This window comes from Macaca nemestrina, chromosome 17 (assembly GCF_043159975.1).
Source record: "Macaca nemestrina isolate mMacNem1 chromosome 17, mMacNem.hap1, whole genome shotgun sequence".
NCBI lineage: Eukaryota > Metazoa > Chordata > Mammalia > Primates > Cercopithecidae > Macaca > Macaca nemestrina.
In genome coordinates this window covers 40,357,735-40,374,384 of record NC_092141.1, presented here as the reverse complement: position 1 = coordinate 40,374,384, position 16,650 = coordinate 40,357,735, and positions in this window count along the sequence as shown.

Here is a 16,650-nt window from a genome sequence, read left to right as displayed (position 1 = left end):
TGGCTCACGCCTGTAATCCCAGCACTTTGGGAGGCCGAGGCGGGCACATCACTTGAGGTCAGGAGTTCGAGACCAGCCTGGCCAACATGGTGAAAACCCATTTCTACTAAAAATACAAAAATTAGTAGGGTGTGCTGCTGAACCCCCGTAATCCCAGCTACTCAGGAGGCTGAGGCAAGAGAATCGTTTGAACCCGGGAGGCGCAGGTTGTGGTGAGCCGAGATCCAGCTACTGCAATCCAGCCTGGGGAACAGAGCAAGACTCCGTCTCAAAAAAAAAAAAAAAAAAAAAAAAGGAAATGTAATCATAGTATATTACACAAACGAACTGGGAAAAGTATTTTCTTTATCTTTTTTTTTTTTTTGGAGATCGAGTTTCGCTCTTGTTGCCCAGGCTGGCGTGAAGTGGCGCAATCTCGTCTCACCTCAACCTCTGCCTGCTGGGTTCAAGCGATTCTCCCGCCTCAGCCTCCCTGAGTAGCTGGGATTACAGGCATAGCGCCACCACATCCGGCTAATTTTGTATTTTTAGTAGAGACGGGGTTTCTCCATGTTGGTCGGGCTGGTCTCAAACTCCTGACCTCAGACGATCCGCCCGCCTCAGCCTCACAAAGTGTTGGGATTACAGGCTTGAGCCACCGCGTTTGGCCAGGAAAATTATTTTCAAACTCATAATAACATAAATTTAAAATCAGTTTATCCCACAATTTGGGAAGGTTAGGGGATGAGTGTGTGTAGGGACGGGGCAGGTAGAGTTGGTGAGAGGCCAAAAAGAGGATGATACCACACTTAGTGGGAAACAGACCCCCCACCATAAAGATAAAGGAGATCGCCCTCAGAAACTGCTCAAGTCCTGGATCCTCTCAGACGGATAATGGAGTGAGAAAGGGGGTCAGGAGGGAGGAGTGGAGAGGGCTAGTGGCGGGGGGTTGTTTGGAGCAAGGCTTCCGTGTTGTGACCCCTTCCCTCTTTGGAGGAAGAGGTATGGAGTGCCCCCCTCAAATCAGAGCTCCAGGAGGGGCCTTGGAACGGTAACGCGCGAGCTGGGAAACCTGAAGCCCTGGTGCCCTCCCCACGAAAGCCAGAGGCCGGCTGTGACCTGGGCCGGATTCCCTCCCTGTGGACAGGGAGGCCAACTCCTTGCCTGGGGACAGGACAAGGTTGTGGGGTTGGTCTGGAGCTGCAGGCATGGAGTTACCGCGGTGAGGGAGGCCTGCTTCGGCAGCCCAGAGGCCGGACAGGGGCGCGGGGACCCGGCTGCAGCGGCGGCGGTCGTCCTTTCCGCGGCAGCTGCTGCCGCCCTGTCGAGCGCCCCCAGGAAACCTCCAGAAAGCCCCGGCCGCCGCCGGGCAGGGCAGCGCCCACTTCCATCTGCCGCCCGCCCGGAGTCCCGGCCGCTCCGCCAAACAAGGAGAAAGTCCTGACGCTCCCAGCCCCGACCTGGGTCCTCGCCCTGCGACTCCCACTCCTGTCCCAGTCCCCTACCACACGGACCTCGGCCCCAACCACGACGGTCACCTCGGACCCCGGCTCTCGCTCCCCGACCCTCGCTCTCTGACAAGGAGTCTGGGGCGAGGTCGTGGAGCCGCGGGCGGCGGGAGGCGACCGCTCAGCCGCGGTGCGGGGTCCCGGGGGTGGGGTCGCTGAGCCCGGGCCGGGCTGGCTGGGGCTGCGCAGCCCAGCGTGCACGCGGCGGGCGAAAGCCTGTGCCCCACCTAGAGCGGAGCCCGCGGCATGTGCACCTAGGCCAAAGAGGTGACCCCGGGAATGAAATCTAAGGAATAGAAGGAGTTAACTGTAGAGTGCCGTTTTGGTTACATCGTAGTTAAATCTGTGCCACACACCAGTTAAACCGGTTATTTAGAAAGATGGCGGGAAACCAGTAGAAATACCTGAAAAAAATACCACATGATTGCACAGGAAAGTTACAATTCCAGAGAGGGGATGCATGGGGGAGGGGAATGCCATTTTTCTTTACAAGTCTTAGAGTGCTGTTTGGGTTTTAAAACTAATTAATTAAAATTGGCCGGGCGCGGTGGCTCAAGCCTGTAATCCCAGCACTTTGGGAGGCCGAGGCGGGCGGATCACAAGGTCAGGAGATCGAGACCACAGTGAAACCCCGTCTCTACTAAAAATACAAAAAGTTAGCCGGGCGCGGTGGCGGGCGCCTGTAGTCCTAGCTACTCCGGAGGCTGAGGCAGGAGAATGGCGTGAACCCAGGAGGCGGAGCTTGCAGTGAGCCGAGATCGCGCCACTGCACTCCAGCCTGGGCAACAGCGTGAGACTCCGTCTCAAAAAAAAAAAAAAAAAAAAAAAAAAAAAATTAATTAAAATTTTCCTGGTGGGGCGCGGTGGCCCACGCCTGTAATCCCAGCATTTGGGAGGTGGAGGTGGGCGGATCACCTGAGATCAGGAGTTCGAGACCAGCCCGGCCAACATGGTGCATTTTGTAAAAATGCAAAAATTAGCTGGGAATGGTGGCGGGAACCTGTAAGCCCAACTACTTCGGAGGCTGTGGAGGGAGAATGGCTTGAACCCGGGAGGCGTAGGTTACAGCGAGCCGAGATCCCGCCACTGTACTCCCACCTGGGCGACAGAGTGAGACCGTGTCTCTAAATAAATAAATAATAAAATAAAATTTTATTTAAAAAAGAACCGTAGTGACCTTTAGTTACCCCGAATCCTAGATTTCCCAGCAGGCTCCCCAATTCACTGGCTGTGAGATCTTGGTCAAGCCATTTTATCCTTTGGAGCCTTGGTTTGCTTATCTGTTTTTTTTTTTTTTTTTTTTTTTTTTTTTTTTGAGACAGAGTCTCGCTGTGTCTCCCAGGCTGGAGTGCAGTGGCGTGATCTCGGCTCACTGCAAGCTCCGCCTCCCGGGTTCACGCCATTCTCCCGCCTCAGCCTCCCAAGTAGCTGAGACTACAGGCGCCCGCCACCACGCCCGGCTAGTTTTTTTTTGTATTTTTAGTAGAGACGGGGTTTCACCATGTTAGCCAGGATAGTCTCGATCTCCTGACCTCGTGATCCACCCGCCTCGGCCTCCCAAAGTGCTGGGATTACAGGCTTGAGCCACCGCGCCCGGCCTGCTTATCTGTTAAATGACACTAGTAACACCCAACCAGAGTTGCTGTAAGGATTAGTGACAAGTTCCACGAAGTGCTTTGTCAGGGCCTGTGATGGGCAGAAACCAGCTGTTCAATGAACCTTATGAATGAAGTTATTTTAAATGAATAAGGGGGTTTGTAGCCAAAAGCGGCCTCTTGCCTACAATACCTGTGTGCTTAAGGGCTGGAGTTTATGTGATCCAATTTGAATGTGGGTTTTTGAGCAGACCAAGGCTGTAAAGGAAAGCAATAATAGAACTATTTGTGTGAACAACTTGAGGGCTTTTTAAATGTTAATTGGTACCTGGATAGCTCCCAGGTTGTGGACTCTTGAAGTGAGATGCAGAGAAAAGGGGGTGGAATTTGCGAAAGAGAGAATATGCTATATTTATTATCGTATTAGCAAATAGAAAAATTAGGGAAATGATTCACTTTACAAAAAGGGTTCCTTACATGAAAAATGGATCACAAGCCCCTTAAGAGGGAGTCGTCTCTGGTGCTTAAAAACAATGTATAAGAGAAAACCTTAGATATTTCAGTCATTTGCTGTGAAGTGACAATCAGAAGTTAAGGTAAAGGAAATTTTCATCTTAATATCCCACTGAACCCTAAAAAGTTGATGGAACTAGGATTTGAATCAGTTTGATTCTGAAGCCTATTTTTACTTTTTTTTTTTTGGTCTCCATTAAAAGGTTTTATTTAAATAGAAATTACAGGCCAGGCACGGTGGCTCATACCTGTAATCCCAGTACTTTGGGAGGCCGAGGTGGGGAGATCACCTGAGGTCAGGAATTCAAGACCAGCCTGACCAACAAGTAAAAATACAAAATTAGCTGGGCGTGGTGGTACATGCCTGTAATCCTTGCTACTCAGGAGGCTGAGGCAGGAGAATCACTTGAACCTGGGAGGTGGAGGTTGCGGTGAGCTGAGATAGCGCGACTGCACTCCAGCCTGGGCAACAAAAGTGAAACGCTGTCTCAAAAAATAATAATAATAGGCCGGGCGCAGTGGCTCATGCCTGTAATCCCAGAACTTTGGGAGGCTAAGGCAGGTGAATCACGAGGGTAAGAGACCGAGACATCCTGGCCAACATGGTGAAACTCCATCTCTACTAAAAATACAAAAATTAACTGGGTGTGGTGGCGCATGCCTGTAGTCCCAGTTATTTGGGAGGCTGAGGCAGGATAATCTTGAACCTGAGAGGCAGAGGTTGCAATGAGCCGAGATCACGCCACTGCACTCCAACCTGGTGACGGAGTGAGACTCCATCTCAAAAAAAAAATTAATAAATAAATACTACAAAAATGATATGCCTTTGTTATATTACTCAACAATATAGCAAGGTGTAAAGTTCTTTTTCCACTTCCCAGAGTTTATCAATCTGAATGATTTGGTGGGCAATCCTCCAATCTTTTTTTTTTGAGATGGAGTCTTACTCTTTGTCCCGGCTAGAGTGCAGTGGTGAGATCTCGGCTCACTGCAACCTCCTTCTCCAAGGGTTCAAGCAATTCTCCTGCCTCAGCCTCCCTAGTGGGAGGCACCTGCCACCACACCCGGCTAATTTTTGTATTTTTGGTAGAGAGGGAGTCTCACCATCTTGGCTAGGCTAGTCTTGAACTCCTGACCTGGTGATCCACCTCCCCCACCGCCAGGTCTCTCAAAGTGCTGGGATTACATGCGTGAGCCAGTGTGCCCAGCCACTTTTTTTTTTTTAATGACACATACACATATTTAAAATGGATTATTCAATATACTGTTCTGCAACTTGCCTTTTTTTTTTTTTTAAGATGGAGTCTGGCTCTGTCACCCAGGCTGGAGTGCAGTGGCGCAATCTTGGCTCACTGCAAGCTCCGCCTCCCGGCTTCACGCCATTTTCCTGCCTCAGCCTCCCAAGTAGCTGGGACTACAGGCGCCTGCCACCACGCCTGGCTAATTTTTTGTATTTTTAGTAGAGACGGGGTTTCACCGTGTTAGCCAGGATGGTCTCGATCTCCTGACCTCGTGATCTGCCCGCCTCGGCCTCCCAAAGTGCTGGGATTACAGGCGTGAGCCACAGTGCCCGGCCTGCAACTTACCTTTCTAAAATTTAGCAACGTAAAATAAGCCTATTTCCATCCCATTAGATATACACACTCCTTACTTTCTTTAATGGTTGCATAGTATACCATTGCATGGATGTACTATAATTTATTTAACCACTTTTCTTTCTTTCTTTATTTTTTTTTGAGACGGAGTCTCGCTCTGTCACCCAGGCTGGAGTACAGTGGCCGGATCTCAGCTCACTGCAAGCTCCGCCTCCCGGGTTCACGCCATTCTCCTGCCTCAGCCTCCCGAGTAGCTGGGACTACAGGCGCCCGCCACCTCGCCCGGCTAGTTTTTTGTATTTTTTAGTAGAGACGGGGTTTCACCGTGTTATCCAGGACGGTCTCGATCTCCTGACCTCGTGATCCGCCCGTCTCGGCCTCCCTAAGTGCTGGGATTACAGGCTTGAGCCACCGCGCCCGGCCTTAACCACTTTTCTTATACACCATTTGGGATCTTTCAAATTTTTTGCTCTTATCAACATTGCTTCAGTGACCATTCTTATATATGTTTGTGCACTTTTGTTAGTATTTCTGTACAATAGATTTGTAAATGTTAGAATTATTGGGCCTTAAAGTATGTATGTTTAAAATAGTGGTAGATACTGCCAAAGTATACTTAAAATAAAGCTGGTGGTCTTAACCGTTATGCCCCACTGCCCCTCAAGCAAAGTAGTGAATACATTTTAAAATAGCTGGCTTCCTTTGTGGTGGTGGCAGCTGTGTGGGCTCATAGGGGTGAGCTTCTCATGGAGAAGGAAAAAGAGAAAGACCGTGAACAAGTCTTTGAAGCAGAAAGCCCTTTTCCTTAGATATTTTGTGTTTATCCAAGACAATGGTATTAACTGAAACTGTGCAGGTTAACTTTGGGTTTGTGGCCCTCTTGTGGTTCGTAAATTCTCACTATTCAAAAGAACATGGTATTTTAATTTCTTTTAAATTCTCACTATTCAAAATACAAGGTATTTGAATTTCTTTCTTTTTTTTTTTTTTTTTTTTGAGACGGAGTCTCACTCTGTCACCCAGGCTGGAGAGCAGCGGCGCGATATCGGCTCACTGCAGCCTCCGCTTCCCAGGTTTAAGCGATTCTCCTGCCTCAGCCTCCTGAGTAGCTGGGATTACAGATGTGTGCAACCATGCCTGGCTAATTTTTGTATTTTTATTAGAGACAGGGTTTTGCCATGTTGGTCTGGCTGGTCTCAATCTCCTGACCTCGTGATCTGCCTGCCTCGGCCTCCCAAAGTACTGGGATTACAGCATGAGCCACTGTGCCCAGCCGGTATTAGAATTTCTAACAGTATATTACTTTTGTGATAATATAAATAAATAATTGTTAAAAGTGGCTGAATGATTTGTTGCTGTAAATCCAGAGTTTCGAACTTGTTTAAAGCAAGGTGCATTCACACTGTAAGTGTATTCTAGCTTGCCTTTAAAGGAGAACCAAATGGCTGCAAAGAGCACACTCCTTTGTGTTTCCTAATAAGTGTTCAAAGCTCCAAGGGTCGATCACCTTAGGCTTTGAAGAATATCGCCAACGTATCATTTGGCAGAAAATATGAAAATGAAATACCCTGGCTCTTCTAGATGTGGCAGCAATTATGTAAACTAAGAACGGCATTTTTGTTAGGTTTTGGGAGTTGTAAAGAACAGAGACACTCCCTTAAGACACCTCAAGCAATTTGGCATTATTGTAAATTGACACAGAGAATAACAAGAAGCACAAAGCTTCTTGTTGGATTCGAAACAGCTCAAATGAGACCTTAACTGCAGTTTGTGGATCCTCACTCCAGGGTGCTCTTATTAATGTGATTCATTGACTCTCCATTTTTTCTTAGGTACTGTGTTCCTTTTTCCTGTACTTTGTCCTGTATATCATTTCTATACTTCATAGTTTCTACATACTCATACTTATTGCTTCCTTACATCTTTGCCTTGTCAAGCTCCTCAATCTCCAACTAATGGTAATTCAGAGTCCAGAGAGGGAGAGTTAGATTAGTTCAGTTCATCTTTTCTTTTTTTTTTTTTTTTTTTTTTTTTTTTGAGACGGAGTCTCGCTCTGTCGCCCAGGCTGGAGTGCAGTGTCCGGATCTCAGCGCACTGCAAGCTCCGCCTCCCGGGTTTACGCCATTCTCCTGCCTCAGCCTCCCGAGTAGCTGGGACTACAGGCGCCCGCCACCTCGCCCGGCTAAGTTTTTGTATTTTTTTTAGCAGAGACGGGGTTTCACCTTGTCAGCCAGGATGGTCTCGATCTCCTGACCTCGTGATCCGCCCGTCTCGGCCTCCCAAAGTGCTGGGATTACAGGCTTGAGCCACCGCGCCCGGCCCAGTTCATCTTTTCATACCAGGGAACATTATAGGATTTTGGCCAAACAGTGGATTGGTTGCCCTTGAGCCAAGAGCTTACCTGTGATCCAATCAATAGTGGCAAATTGCCCAGGATCAAGTGGTCAGAATAAAGTAGCTGTAGGTTCATCAGTTTCCTTCAGGAAGTGTTTTAGGCATATTAGACACTGGGATTCTTATAATAAGTGGTGTGCTGAATGTCCAGTAGTTTCTTTTCAGAGAATGTTTATTGAGTACATACCTAATGTTTTCCAATGCTAGGTTTTGGGGAATTCAAGGATAAATAAAGTACCCATGGAATTCACAGTATCACAAAATACAGACATATGGATTCAAGAAATGTAATCCCAGGACTTTGGGAGGCCAAGGCGGGTGGATCACTTTTTTTTTTTTTTTTTTTTTTTTTTGAGACGGAGTCTTGCTGTGCCCCAGGCTGGAGTGCAGTGGCGGGATCTCGGCTCACTGCAAGCTCCGCCCCGCCGGTTTCACGCCATTCTCCTGCCTCAGCCTCCCAAGTAGCTGGGACTACAGGCGCCCGCCACCTCGCCCGGCTAATTTTCTTGTATTTTTAGTAGAGACGGGGTTTCACCGGGTTAGCCAGGATGGTCTCGATCTCCTGACCTCGTGATCCGCCCATCTCGGCCTCCCAAAGTGCTGGGATTACAGGCTTGAGCCACCGCACCCGGCCTAGATCACTTGAGGTTAGGAGTTTGAGACCAGCCTGGCCAACATGGTGAAACCCCGTCTCTACTAAAAATGCAAAAATTAACTGGGTGTGGTGGCAGGCTGGAATCCTAGCTTCTCGGGAGGTTGAGACAGGAGAATTGCTTGAACCCAGGAGATAGAGGTTGCAGTGAGCCAAGATCACACCACTGCACTCCAGCCTGGGCTACAGAGCAAGATTCCGTCTCAAAAAAAATCACAAACAAACAAACAAAAAACCCACAAATGTTGTAATAGGCAGTGGCTCATGCCTGTAATCCCAGCACTTTGAGACGCTGAGGCGGGCAGATCACCTCAGGTCAGGAGTTCGAGACTAGCCTGGCCAACAGGGTGGAACCCCATCTCTATAAAAATACAAAAATTAGCCAGGCATGGTGATGCATGCTTGTAACCCAGATATTCAGGCAGCTGAGGCAGGAGAATTGCTTGAACCTGGGAGGCAGAGGCTGCAGTGAGCTGATATCAAACCACTGTATTCCAGCCTGGGCAACAGAACGAGACACCATCTCAAAAAAAAAAAAAAAAAAAAAAAAAAAAGTTATAATACAAGCTAAATAGTACTGTAAAATTATACAAATATACATTCAAAACTTTCAGTTCTGGCCAGGCTCAGAGGTTCAGCCTGTAATCCCAGCACTTTGGGAGGCTGAGGTAGGTGGATCATCTGAGCTCAGGAGTTTGAGACCAGCCTGGCCAACATGGTGAAACCCGTCTCTACTAAAAATACAAAAATTAGCTAGGCATGGTGGCAGATGCCTGTAATCCCAGCTACTCCGGAGGCTGAGGCAGGAGAATTGCTTGAACCCAGGAGATGGAGGCTATTGTGAACCAAGATCATGCCATTGCATTCCAGCCTGGGTGACAACAGCAAAAATCCCTCTCAAAAAAAAAAAAAAAAAAAAAAAAAAGGCCAGGCACGGTGGCTCACGCCCTATAATCTGAACACTTTGAGAGGCTGAGGTGGGCGGATCATGAGGTCAGGAGATCGAGACCATTCTGGCTAACACGGTAAAACCCCGTCTCTATTAAAAATACAAAAAAGGGCCGGGCGCGGTGGCTCAAGCCTGTAATCCCAGCACTTTGGGAGGCCGAGACGGGTGGATCACGAGGTCAGGAGATCGAGACCATCCTGGCGAACACGGTGAAACCCCGTCTCTACTAAAAAATATAAAAAAACTAGCCGGGCGAGGTGGCGGGCGCCTGTAGTCCCAGCTACTCGGGAGGCTGAGGCAGGAGAATGGCGTGAACCCGGGAGGCAGAGCTTGCAGTGAGCCGAGATCTGGCCACTGCACTCCAGCCTGGGTGACAGAGCAAGACTCCGTCTCAAAAAAAAAAAAAAAAAAAAAAAAAAAAAAAAAAAGTAGCCGGGCATGGTGGTGGGTGCCTGTAGTCCCAGCTACTCGGGAAGCTGAGGCAGGAGAATGGCGTGAACCTGGGAGGCGGAGCTTGCAATGAGCCAAGATTGCACCGCTCACTCCAGCCTGGGCGACAGAGCAAGACTCCATCTTGAAAAAAAAAAATTCAGTTTCATGGAGCTTATGCTTTAATGTACATATGAGGAGAGACAATAAACACTATTATAGTATGTTAGATGGTGATCAGTGATATGGAGAAACAAAAAGTAGGAATGTAGAATAAGAAGTATTGAGGTGAGGGGCTGCAATTGGTAATAGGAGAGGTCTCCCTGAGAGAGTGACATTTGAGAATAATCTGAAGGAGGTGAGGGAATAAGCCATAAATTTATCTGGGGAAGAGAATTCCAGGCAGGGAACAGCCAGGGCAAAGGCCCTGCATTGCCATGTTGAAGGGATACCAAAGAGGCTAGTGGATCTGGAGTGGAGGGAGCAAGGGATCAGAGTGGGAAATAAAGTAAGATCTGGCAGGAGTGTGGTGCCGGGACCAGATCATATGGGAACTTTTCTGCAAATGAAAAGGTTTTTTTTTTTTTTTTTTTTTTTTTTTTTTTTTTTTTTTTTTGAGACAGCATTTCACTCTTGTTTCCCAGGCTGGAGTGCAATGGTGCAATCTTGACTCACTGCAAACTCTGCCTCTCGGGTTCAAGCGATTCTCCTGCCTCAGCCTCCCGAGTAGCTGGGATTATAGGCATGTGCCACCATGCCTGCCTAATTTTGTATTTTTAGTGGAGACGGGGTTTCTCCGTGTTTATCAGGCTGGTCTCGAACTCCCGACCTCAGGTGATCTGCCCGCCTCGGCCTCCCAAAGTGCTGGGATTACAGGAGTGAGCCACTGCACCTGGCCATGAAAAGGTTTTAGTTTTTGCTTTGAGTCAGTCAACCACAGCAGGGCTTTAAGCAAGAGAATGCTGTCCTCTGACATATTTTAACAAAATAATTTTGGCTGCTGTGTTAAGAATAGACTTAAAGGGGCCAGAGTGAAAGCAGGGAGACCAGTTGAAGACTACTGGAATAATCCAGGTGAAAGATTATGGTGGCTTGAACTAGGGTGACAGCAGTAGCTGTGATGAGGAGTGGTCATATTTTGGCTATATTTTGTACAGCAGACAGGATCGCTGATTAATTAAATATAGAGTCAGGGACAACTCCAAGGCTTTTGGGCTGAGAAACTGGAAGAACGGAGTTGCCTTTCACTGAGATGGGGAAGATTATGGAAGAAGATTTGTGGGAGAGCATCAGGCACTTGTTTTTAGACATACTAATTTTGGAATGCCTGTAAGCTTCCAAGTGCAGATGTTGAGTAGGCAGTTGGATATACTGGCATGAGTCTGGAGTTCAGGGAACAGTTATGAATTGGCGCTACTAATGTATCTGGAAGTTATATAGGTCAGTGTTGTCCAACATGGCAGCCATTAACTACATGTGACAATTTAAATTTAAATTCATTAAATGAAATTAAAACTTCAGTTCTCGGCTGGGTGCAGTGGCTCACGCCTGCAATTCCAGCACTTTGGGAAGCTGTGGTGGACGGATCACTTGAGGTCAAGAGTTTGAGACCAGCTCAGCCAACTTGGTCATGGAAACCCCATCTCCACTAAAAATACAAAAATTAGCTGAGTGTGGTATTGGGTGTCTGTAATCCTAGCTACCCAGGAGGCTAAGGCAGGGGAATCACTTGAACTCGGGAGGCGGAGGTTGCCGTGAGCCGAGATCACACCACTGCACTCCAGCCTGGGCGACAGAGTGAGATTCTGCCAAAAAGAAAAAAAATTCAGTTATCAGTTGCTCTAGCCACATTTCAAGTACTCCATAGCCACATGTAGCTAGTGCCTACTGTATTTACTGTATTGGATAGTGCAGATGTGGGACACTTTCATTATTACACAAAATTCTATTGAACAGCACTGATGTAGATGACATTTGAAGTCATGGGTCTGGAAAAGATCACTTACACAATTAATAAAGGGAAAAAGAGAATCAAAGGCTGAACCCTTTATGTTTCTGCACTTAAATATACAAATTGGTGGTGAGGGTGGGATGATGAGGTGGTAAGGGCATGCTTCCTTTTTAATTTTTTTTTTTTAAATGAGCTGTGCTTGCTAAGTGGATAAGGGGGCAAAAGACATTCCAGGCAAAGGGAATAGTGTGTGTTAATAGAGGTATAAAATGGTATGATTGGGGAACTGTAAGAATGCTGGCATTTCTGGAGCAAAGCCACATTATTTTGGTATAGTTACACACACACACACACACACACACACACCCAACTCCAAACCTCTTCTTTGCTTCAACACTTTGAGACTGAGTATGTGGTGCTGAGGCTAATCAGTTTAGGTCTAATTGGAAGGCAGAATGAGAAGGGGAAAAAGAATTTTCCTTGTCACTTGTAAATTGTGAATGAGAACAGATGTAAGAATTAAGTTTAAAGGCCGGGTGCGGTGGCTCACGCCTGTAATCCCAGCACTTTGGGAGGCCGAGGCGGGCGGATCACAAGGTCAGGAGATCGAGACCACGGTGAAACCCCGTCTCTTGCCGGGCGCGGTGGCTCACGCCTGTAATCCCAGCACTTTGGGAGGCCGAGGCGGGCGGATCACAAGGTCAGGAGATCGAGACCACGGTGAAACCCCGTCTCTACCAAAAATACAAAAAAAATTAGCCGGGCGCGGTTGTGGGCGCCTGTAGTCCCAGCTACTCGGGAGGCTGAGGCAGGAGAATGGCGTGAACCCGGGAGGCGGAGCTTGCAGTGAGCCGAGATCGCGCCACTGCACTCCAGCCTGGGCGACAGAGCGAGACTCCGTCTCAAAAAAAAAAAAAAAAAAAAAAAAAAAAAAAAGAAACCCCGTCTCTACTAAAAATACAAAAAATTAGCCGGGCGCGGTGGCGGGCGCCTGTAGTCCCAGCTACTCAGGAGGCTGAGGCAGGAGAATGGCGTAAACCCAGGAGGCGGAGCTTGCAGTGAGCCGAGATCGCGCCACTGCACTCCAGCCCGGGTGACAGAGCGAGACTCCGTCTCAAAAAAAAAAAAAAAAAAAAAAAAAAAAGAATTAAGTTTAGAGAAACAAATACTGCCTCCTAACAAGTTTTTTCAGTGATAGAAATCAAATGTGATAGTCGTTTTTAATTTTAGGAAGTCTTGTTCAAATAAGACCTAAAAGTTATTTAAGCTGGAACCGGATTTCTATCTGGACTGGGGCAAACTGAAGTTAAGTTGATGTAGCTAATCAGCTATGGCTTTGATGAGACGTATTCACACACACAACAATCGCCAGGCCCCATTCTGGAAGGCCAATCATTTCAGAACATGTTTTTTCAAGATGTCAGTTTGTTTTAATAGTAGGTTGTTATACCCAAACTACCATATTCTTAGTTTTCCTTTTTTGTATTTTTTTTTCAGGTTTACAAAAAGCAGTAACTTAAGCCACAGGGAAAAAAGCACAAAACTGTTTTTCACCAATTAAAAGGAACCCTTTCTATTTACATGTGTTTTAAACTAAGATAGCCTTAAAAAAGGTAAAGATTTCATTAGAATAAAAAAAGCTTAAAAGTAGAATCTATTAAAATCTTGCGTTATCATTCAATGCTCTTTGCAGTTAAAGATCATGTCATTATTTCCATTATACTTACCTCCTATTTTTCTGGGCTTATTAGCCTGGCTGTAGAAACTTGCTCCAGTTGAAATTTGGCAAGCTGACAAGGCTGCGTGCCAGAAGTAATTTACTATCCAGTGCGGTTTGCAAAGTAAAAGACGCTATAAATAATAGAAAAAGAAATGAAAAGTTACTGGTTCCAAATATTTTAATGTGTGTAATGTGTGTCACCTCAAACTTTTCAGCTTTTTGTTGTCAACATGAGATAACATGAAAGGTTTGAAAAGTACAGATGCTTTGCATTCGCATCAAACTGAGGGCTCTGATGTTCTTAGGCATCAAAGACCAGTCTGCGTCTATCACTTCTCTGACTTTGAAGTCTATGAGGGCTCTCTGTATGGGAGAATCAGGCAGGGTACTTAGAACAAGGCAGGGGGAGGGGATTCCAGGTGCCTTGCCTCTTATTATGGCTCGAACTAGGTACTTCCCTGGTACTTCCCTTTATCAAATAATAATAATGAAAAAACAACAACAAAAACCACGGAGTTGTCTGAGAACTTCAAATGTGACAATGTGAACATTCCAAGGAACAGTTCAAGTTTACTTTGAAGTTTACATTTAAGTACTTTGAAGGCAAGAACAGAAATTTTAACTTAATTTGCAAACATCTGGCAGACTTCTTTAAAGATTCTCTTGGCACCCTGAGACCCTCTCATTTTCCAGACTGGCTTGTGAGCACCACAGTAGGGACCAAGTGTTTCTCCAAACCATGGGGTGATCAGGGTACATCTTTCTGTGATCAATCTTACAATCTGGAAAAAAAAAAATTACATTAGAGCAAATGCTAACATATCATGGGCTAGAATGCAAAATTATCATAAACTCTTTTGGAAAGGGAAAAATACATCGATCATTTGAGTTTCAATATTTCTGACCCTGCCACACACATAGAAATAACAATTGAAGCTCTTGAAGAGAATGACACGTTCAAAGAGAGAGTCTGGTAAGTAATTTTTTCTTAATTGAAGTGTAACTTCCATAAAGTGTAGATCTTTTTTTTTTTGGAGATGTGAAGGGGTGGCCTGCCCCTCCACACCTGTAGGTGTTTCTCGTTAGGTGGAACGAGAGACTTGAGAAAAGAAATAAGACACAGACAAAGTATAGAGAAAGAAAAGCGGGGGCCCAGGGAACCGGCGCTCAGCTTACAGAGGACCCACGCCGGCACCGGCCTCTGAGTTCCCTTAATATTTATAGATAATTATCTTTACCATCTTAAAGATAAGGGAGTGGCAGGACAATAGGATCGTTTTTAGGGAGGAAATTAGCAGTAAGACATAAGAACAAGGATCTCTGTGACATGAATAAGTTTAAAGGAAAATCCTGTGCCTTGAGATAAACCTTTTAGCAACATTGTTTCATCCTATCACATGGGGATAAACCTTGGACAATACCTAGCTTTTCTAGGAACAAAGACACACCCTGCACGCCCAAAATCCATTAAACCTTGAGTTACCACAGCACATGTCTCTTGCAAGGACAAGGTTGGGGGTAGGGTCACAGATTAACAGCATCTCAAATACAGAACAAAATGGAGTCTCTTATGTCTACTTCTTTCTATATAGACACAGTAACAGGCTGATCTCTTTCTTTTCCCCACAAGATGGAGTCTCGATCGGTCGCCCAGGCTGGAGTGTAGTGGCACGGTGGCTCATGCCTATAATCCCAGCACTGCAACCACCTCCTGGGTTCAAGCAATTCTCCTGCCTCAGCCCCCTGAGTAGCTGGGATTACAGGCGTGCGCCACCGTACACGGTTAATTTTTATATTTGTAGTAGAGACGGGGTTTCACCATGTTGGTCAGGCTGGTCTCAAACTCCTGACCTCAGGTGATCCACTGGCCTCGGGCTCCCAAAGTGCTGGGATTACAGGCGTGAGTCAGTGAGCCTGGCCAGGATTTTGAGACATTGTGGGCTTTATGCAGTTTCTTCTTCTGTCTTGGGGTTTCTCCAGTAGATACTTTTTTTTTTTGAGGAGGATTTTCACCTTGTTGCCTAGGCGGGAGTGCAGTGGTACAATCTCAGGTACTATATCTCTTTTTGAAGGCTTCTTCTTAGTTGATATTTCAAAATATTTATGTGATGCTATTAGGTGAGTTAATACATAAAGGACTGGCCAGGCGCAGTGGCTTGTGCCTATAATCCCAGTACTTTGGGGGGCCAAGGCGGGTGGATCACCTGAGGTCAGAAGTTCAAGACCAGCCTGGTCAACACGGTGAAGCCTCGTCTGTACTAAATATACAAAAATTAGCCAGGTGTGGTGGTGGGCGCCTGTAGTCTCAGCTACTTGGGAGGCTGAGGCAGGAGAATCACTTGAACCTGGGAGACCGAGGTTGCAGTAAGCTGAGATCACGCCATTGTGCTCCAGCCTGGGCAAAAAGAGCGAAACTTCGTCTGAAAAAAAAAAAAAACCATAAAGGACTTAGACCAGTGCAATAGTAGCTGGGCACACAATAAGCCCTACGTAATGACAGCTTTTTTTTTTTTTTTGAGACAGAGTCTTGGGGTTTCACCATGCTGGCCATGCTGGTCTCGAACTCCTGACATTGTGATCCACCGACCTCAGCCTCCCAAAGTGCTGGGATTACAGGCGTGAGCCACTGCGCCGGGCCAATGACAGCTATTATTATGAGATGCAGAAGTGAAAAGAAGGCTTTGTCATTTCCATCATAATTATTTTTTTTTGAGACAGATTCTCATTCTGTTGCCCAGGCTGGAGTGCAGTGGCACAATCTCGACTCACTGCAGTCTCTGCCTCCCGGGTTCAAGCGATTCTTGTGCCTCAGCCTCCCAAGTATCCACCATGGTGGCATGTGTCACCATGCCCGGCTATATATATATATTCTTTTTTTTTTTGAGACGGAGTCTCGCTCTGTCTCCCAGGCTGGAGTACAGTGGCGCGATCTCGGCTGACTACAACCTCCGCCTCCCAGGTTCAAGTGATTCTCCTACCTTTGCCTCCTGAGTAGCTGGGATTACAGGTGCCTGCCACCACATCCAGTGAATTTTTGTATTTTTAGTAGAGACAGGGTTTTGCTATGTTGGCCAGGCTGGTTTTTTTTTTTTTTTTTTTTTTTTTTTTTTGAGACGGAGTCTCGCTCTGTCGCCCGGGCTGGAGTACAGTGGCCGGATCTCAGCTCACTGCAAGCTCCGCCTCCCGGGTTCACGCCATTCTCCTGCCTCAGCCTCCCGAGTAGCTGGGACTACAGGCGCCCGTCACCTCGCCCGGCTAGTTTTTTGTATTTTTTTAGTAGAGACGGGGTTTCACTGTGTTAGCCAGGATGGTCTCGATCTCCTGACCTCGTGATCCGCCCGTCTCAGCCTCCCAAAGTGCTGGGA